The sequence below is a fragment of the Chenopodium album genome, chromosome 3 (assembly GCF_948465745.1).
Source record: "Chenopodium album chromosome 3, dcCheAlbu1.1, whole genome shotgun sequence".
NCBI lineage: Eukaryota > Viridiplantae > Streptophyta > Magnoliopsida > Caryophyllales > Amaranthaceae > Chenopodium > Chenopodium album.
Window position 1 is genome coordinate 44,119,657 of NC_137836.1, and position 7,064 is coordinate 44,126,720.

At 42.3% G+C, this 7,064-nt stretch overlaps 1 pseudogene; it reads right to left on the reverse strand.

The window, feature by feature from the left end:
• Nucleotides 1-4,401: 4,401 nt before the first annotated feature.
• Nucleotides 4,402-5,435, reverse strand: LOC145613643 (fasciclin-like arabinogalactan protein 11 pseudogene; annotated as a pseudogene).
• Nucleotides 5,436-7,064: the final 1,629 nt, after the last annotated feature.

The window sequence follows — 7,064 nt, forward strand, 5'->3', positions numbered from 1 at the left end:
TTTCTTTTCTTTTGCCGGATGGGCTTCGTTTTTCAATCCACGGCGAGTTTATGGACAGCGACATCCGGGCTGATGCCTGGCATCTGTTCCACTTCAAAGGCAAAAATGTCTTTGAATTGCTTCAGCAGAAGGTACAAGTCTGCACCAAGCCTTTCAAAGGCAGCCGTCCCCACCTTAACTGTTTTCTCTGGACGACTTTTGTCTAGAGGAATATTAATGTGCTCACCAGTCGGCTGGGGACGGAGATCATCTGACCGTTCCCCGGTCAGTGATTGCTATTTCTTCTCCTTCTTCACCTCCACCAGCTGTTCAATTTTTCTTTTCTTTGTGGCTGTTGAAGGGGGTGAATCAGGATCCTTGACATCGTCAAGGTCTATTAGCTCCTTTGGTTGACCGGCGGCAGCAACAGTCGGCTTGACGTTTGAGAGATAACACTCCCTTGTCGTCTTCTAATCCTCGTTGAGGGAGCCAACAGAGCCATCATCCTTTTCATACTTCAGAAGCATGGGAGTTGGGATGATGACGGCCTTGCATTTGTTTAAAGTGGGTCGGCCAAGAAAGATGTTGTAGGCGGTCAGCTCTTTAACCACCACGAACAGGACGACCATGTGTCGCCCTTTTCCCTTCTCCCCCAGCCGGATGGGTAAATCAACTTGTCCGACTGGGTGCACGACCCCTCCAACTAAGCCAACTAATGGATAAGAGACGTCGCATAGGATGTCCCGCTTGTAATTAAGCCGGAACATACACTTATAGCTGATGAGATCAGAGGAGCTACCCGCGTCTATTAGGATTCGGCCAACCAGTTGGTTGGCAACCTTGCATTCAATGACGACTAGGTCATCATGCGACCGGAAAACTTTGCCCTGATCCTTCTCAGTGATGAGGACGTCTAGGAATGTTCCACTTGAAGACGCCTGTCCATCATCAACTGAACATATCATCCTCTTCAGATGATCCTTGGTGCCCCAAATGGTCGGGCCACCGCTTGCGAATTCGACTGCTATAGTGTAGACCTGATCCTTGTCGGTATCCGAGCTATTAGAAGGCTAGACAGTATTTGATGACTGCCCCGGATTTGTCTTAAAAGTCGCTTTGGACTTCAAGACATAGGACTTCAGCAAGCCCTTGTCAGCCAGAAGGTTTAATGTCCGCTTAAGGCTATAACAATTGTTGGTGTCATGGCCCACTTTCTGATGGAAGTGGTAGAATTTATTCTTGTTCTGCGACTGAACGAAACTCTTTATAGGATTCGGCTTCTCAATAGTCATCCGGTCCTTCACCTTAGTAAAGATGGTGTAACAGTCTTTATTGAATTAATACCGTGAGAAAAACGGTTTAAATTCTTTCTTTTTCTTTTTGGACGGGTGATCAGGTTCCTCAAACGCCCAAACTTCTTTTCTCTTTTAGCTCTCTTCAGCTTTCTGAGCCGACTGAGTAGACCGACTCTCCTTTTGCTTGTCGGACTTCTTGGAGTCCGACTGATGGCTGGACGAGCAGATGTCGGTAGCCTGAATAAAGCTTCCCGCCTCTATCAGCACCTCTTGAAGGGAAAATACCCTCTTTCGAACAAGGTTGAACTTAAAGGTCGACCCGTCCTTCTGACCCTTGAAGAAGTTTGTATATGCTTTCTCGTCAGACAGCCCCTGGATTTGAATTCTTACCAGGTTGAACCGCCTAACATAGGATCGAAGTCCTTCTCTCTCTGCCAACCGGATGGTGCTCAACTCAAGACTTGTTTTCTTGGCAAGGATGTTCATTGAGAAGTTAGAGGCAAACAGGAAGGCAAGCTTCCTTAAGCTGTCAATGCATCCGGCTAGCAGGTTGCCAAAACATTGTTGGGCAATGCCCTTCAATGTAGTCGGAAAGCACCGGCACCACAGAGCATCCTCCAACCCCTACATGTGCATGAGGTTAGAGTAGGCCATGACGTGGTCCTCCGGGTTGGTGGTACCGTCATAGGCACCCACCAACACATTCTTAACCTTGGCCGGTTGTGCAGCGTCGGTTATCTCCTTAGTGAACGCAGAAGTTTGTTCACCAAGTTTGAGCAGACGGAGCTTCCAGTCCAAAGGTTGGACGTTATATGCCGCCTTACCCCTAAAGAGGGTCGGCTGCATCAAGTGAGGAGAATACGGACTGTAGACCATGGGGGGTTACGTACAATGCATTCCCAATCATCTGAGGGCAAGAATGGACTGTATTACCGCATGTATGGCTCTCATGCAAGGATTGAATATTCCCTGCAGATGTGTTTTTGAAGCTATCTGGAAAGCTCAAAGTAGAGGCTGACTCAGACAGCTGCTGACTTCTCCTGCGAGTGATGATTTCCCAAGTGTCAGAAGTAGTTTTTTGTTACCCACCGGTTGTTCCTCCCGGCGAGGATTTCTTGGACCTTTCTGGGGCAGAAGGATCTTGGCCCAACCAAGGGTTGCGGCTGCCTTGTCCTTTGGATGCGGAGTGGGCTGCCTGTCCCTGACTTGCTTCCTCCTCTCCTGAGGAGTTTTCCTTGCCGACTGACCCTTGCTTGGGCCAGCCTTGATCTTAGTGATCATATCCTTGATTTCACCCTTGAAACTAGTCATGAATTGCATGAGTTTGTCCCAGGTGACTGGGGCGGATCCGTTTGTCATTTGGGTTTCCCCTTCCGGCTGACCAGGGGGCCTGCTTGTACCCGCTTGGCTTTCACCCCGTTCCAGAGTGTCTCTGGGACGGATGTATTTTGTGATGAGTGAGCCATCTTTGGATATGTATGTTTCGACCTGAGGATCATCATCCTCACGGTCGGTAAAGACCTCTGGCTAATTAGCCTTAGGGTTAGGAGGTGGTACAGACTCTTGAACTATATTATTCAGACAACGCCAAATGTTTTGGGTGTTTTTGTCCCTCGAGAGAGTTACACCTCAGAGACTGGTTGCGCGCGGCATGTACCTGCAAAACAACGGAGACTCGGGTTGCTGGAGCTCCGCCTCCGACAATCAAGTTAGTACTTGAGTATGAACCGGAGAAAATACGAAAAAAAGAGATGAGATCTTCTCGGATTTTTGAGATCATGTGCTTTTTTTATGTAAGAGAGTGTAGGGTATGCTGTAATAAATTGTAGATGTCCCAAAAATGGGGGGAATCTCCCTATTTATAGGGTCATTGGAAAACGAGCCCCTGATTAGGTCACTCTAACCTAATTCTACTGGGCTGCGCCGAATTACGGCTTTCTCGGGATTTGGGCCCTTGAGAGCCGCTTTTCTCCAAAATTCTTGGAAGGACACCTGTCAAATGGAGATTGGTCCAATTCGGACCAACCATAATATGACACGTGTCAGGACATAATTGGCCCACGTGGCATGGGTAAAATTACCCAAAACAATAGATGAGGGATCATAGCTTGATGTCCACTATGTGTTAATTGAAGTCGCGAGACATTGACACTTATGCAATTGTTTTTTTTTTTTTCCCAGAATTCATTTTTCCTTCCTTTCTTTTTCATATCTTCGAACCTGTGGGGGATTGTTGGAAGTTCTGGATATAAAACAAGAGAGTTGGAAAAAACAAAGAGAGTAAGAAAAAACAAATGAAAGGAAAAAGTCTCACATTGGTTGGGGAAGAGTGTTTTGCCTTGTTTGTATATTGTAGTGCTTTAGCACTACTTAGTTTAGTGAGTGGGAGGTGGGTGTTAGTTATACCACACACACGCCGCGCGCGCGCACGCTGAGCCGAGATGGGTTGGGTTGCACTTGGGGTCTTAGGGAATGTGATGCGCGGGTGTGGATCCCTCTTACTTTTTTGGAGAAATTTTATTTCCTTTATTTAATTTGTTGACAGAATATTCTTTTTGACTGTTGGGATTTTCTGACTGTTATGGAATTTAATCAACCATTAATCCCTTGATTATAGCTGGCTATTTCTTGACTGGCCGAGTTCATCCGGACAGTTTTTTTCTAGGTTCTTCCCTCATTATATGCTAGCCGTTTTCCATTTGCTGGCTATATATATACTCGGTTTTTCTTCAGCCAAATTACACAACAATTCTAATCCTCTTCGTTCTATAAAATACATCTAAACACGATTTCTATTCTTCTGTATTTTGGGCAGTGTTCTGAATTCCAATCGGGTTTGTGAGTGCACATAAACTCTAGCGCCAAGCTTATCTCGGAAGGCAACCGCTTCTAGTCTACTGCACCGGGAGGTAGCGCGGAATCGTCTTTTAGGTCAGTGGTTCTCCACGACATGGCTACTGTCAGTTTGGTTCATGCATCAAGAGATAAATAATATCTGTTTTATTGCTTAATTAGAATAACATAACCCACTCGTCATTTTTTTATTTTTTTTGTGTTATTTTACAAGTAGTAAATGTTAAGATCAATGGAAACGGAGGTAATATTTCAATTTTCATACTATCCAAGGTTACCAAGAATAATGAGAATTTTCATTGAATTCAAGAAGCCACAAAGGCAGCACACAATATTATCTCAGCATACCATCAAACAAAACTTTAACTTGATACAATAATCCTCAAAAGAATAAGCAACGAAGAAATTAAAGTAGTTAACAAAATCATAGAACTGTATAGATTGAAGCAGCAACCAAAGAGATGGCAAAGACCACCTTACTCAACCTAAACTTCACCAGTTCACTGGAACCCGAAGCATCAGTACTGTCATCAGTGTTGTCATCTGAAGTATCAGCTGCCTTGGCACCCTTCTTCGGTTTACCGGCTTCAGGAGCTGGAGCAGGTGCTGGTGTTCTGAAGAATGCCAAAGGAAGAAGCACTTGATCCACCTGATAAACAGCCAATTGCCCATCACTGTAAATGGAATTCGACACTGTTGTATTGACGACACCTGTAGTTATATTCACTTGGTTTCCAGAGGTGGTGACATTTAGTGGATACTCGCCATCATTGCTATTCCCAGCCTGTGTCCTTAACGGGTTGCTCGCTGTCTGAAACTCAGATTGAGCTACATAGTCAGAAAGTATATGAAACTGCACTAGCTGCACCTTCTGTTGGTCTGACAGGGAGTTCAGCAGCCCTGATTTAAGGCTAGAAAAGGCGTTGTCAGGTGGGGCAAAAATTGTGAGGCCAGAATTAGAGTTGTTGAGTTGATTGTTGATTTGGTCTGCTTCTTGAGTGCTCTCTAGTAGCTTAATAAACATCGTGAACTGACCAGCTTTTGAAAGAATCGCCGTTACATTTGTAGGTCCTGCAGGTCCAGGAGCCGGTGCCTGTGCTTGACCCATAATCTGAACAAGGCCTTGGAGGAACAATGCTACAACAAAGAGCTTCATTTTCGTTCTTTTGTGTTTATTTTTCTTTTGGATGAAGTTGTGATATACAATCCCTTGACAGAGGTTATGTTATATACTATATTGAATCTTTTGTTAGGTATAAATATAAAGATTAAAATTAAATTTAAGTTGGATTGACAACCTCAAACATTTAGGTATGACAGAAAGTCAGAAATAATGTTGTTGAAATAGTGAGCATGTTTTGCTTCGCAAGGCAGGAAAGTTTATTTTGCAGAAGATATCATACCAATCTTTTTGCTTCTTGTTGAGGACAACTTGAAAAGTAAATTAAAAGCTTTGTTTTCATGGTTTATATGCCATCATAATCTTCCATAGATCAAATTGGTTGAAATTGGGTTCATATTTTGACAGATTAACTGTAAATTATGTTACTTTTGGGTTTGAAATGGAAGATTTGGCCTACTTGTGGGTCCGCTTCTCCCCATTGGTGGTGGGTGCTATGTCAGAGTAATCCTGTATGTCAAGTTTATCAAAGCATCCATCATCAAGAGTACACCAACATATCTTTTTTCTCCATCCATTTGCTCACATTGAGCTTTCGAAATAAGCGAGTGAGCAATTAACAGGCTCGAGTGTACCGATTTTTTAATTCAGTGAACAAAATATCGGACTTGAGTGTACCTATCTTTAGATATACAAGGGTGTATAAAAGAATTTGTATAAGTACTTAGGTTGGAGAAAAATTTGTTTATAATATAACATGGGAATTATAAACTTATTTTTTTTTTTTGGTGGGTAGATTACAACAATTAAACATTTTGCCGATTATTTGTTAGGCTGGCATTTTCTCTGACCAAATTATGTACAAATTCTTCTATGGACCCTAGTCCATCTAAAATAGCTAGACCCCTATTAAAATGAAGGAAATGTGTCCTCGACTCTCGTGCAATTACTAATATAATATGGATCGTATTATGGAGATAATAAGTTCGTTTAGTTGGGTCATCTTTACGTCTTGCTAGAGACCAATATTGATCATTGGGTTATACCAATACCAACTAAATGAATCCTATGAGGTCACACATTACAGTGTTAGGTCGAACAAGAATACCGAGTCCAAAAGTTGGGCTTAGTGAATGACTGGCCATAAGGAGTAAGATAGGAATAGGTCTTGCCCTAATAAGATAATATGATTATATATAATAAAGGGCTTGGGGAAAAATAAACGGACGTTCATCTTTCATAAAAAAAACAACGTAATATTTTTCCCTTCCTCTCTCTCTACAACCGGTTAGAAACTCTCCATAGAAGAGGAGATTAATCTCTCCTGTCCAACTAGCATTGGTGGAGGTTCGATCTACACTTGTGGAACAATATTAGAGGAGCAACAATTGGGGCTCTAATCTCCGCAAGAAGGTAGAAAAAAGCTTGGGAATTCACGCATCAAAGGTTAATTCTAAACTATTATGTGATCCTTTATTTGTATATGCATGAGATCCTGTTTAGGTGCGTATGAATGAGATTCATGACATTCTGCTAAGAGTACCTAAAACCCTATAGTGGTATCACTTAGCCCCTTGCATATAATTTATTGGTCACAATAATATGATTATTTTGATGTGTTTTATGTTAATTTTTATTCAATTAAGGGGAGGAATTGAATTATGGATCGAATAACCTAATTAAAATATGATTTTGATTGATTGGAATTGATTAAATGAAGTTTTAATTGCTCAATTTTTTGTATTATCCCTAGCCAAATATTTTAGCCCTAAATACATTAATTAATTTTCTGATTTTTGTTGAGTTATGAACCCTAA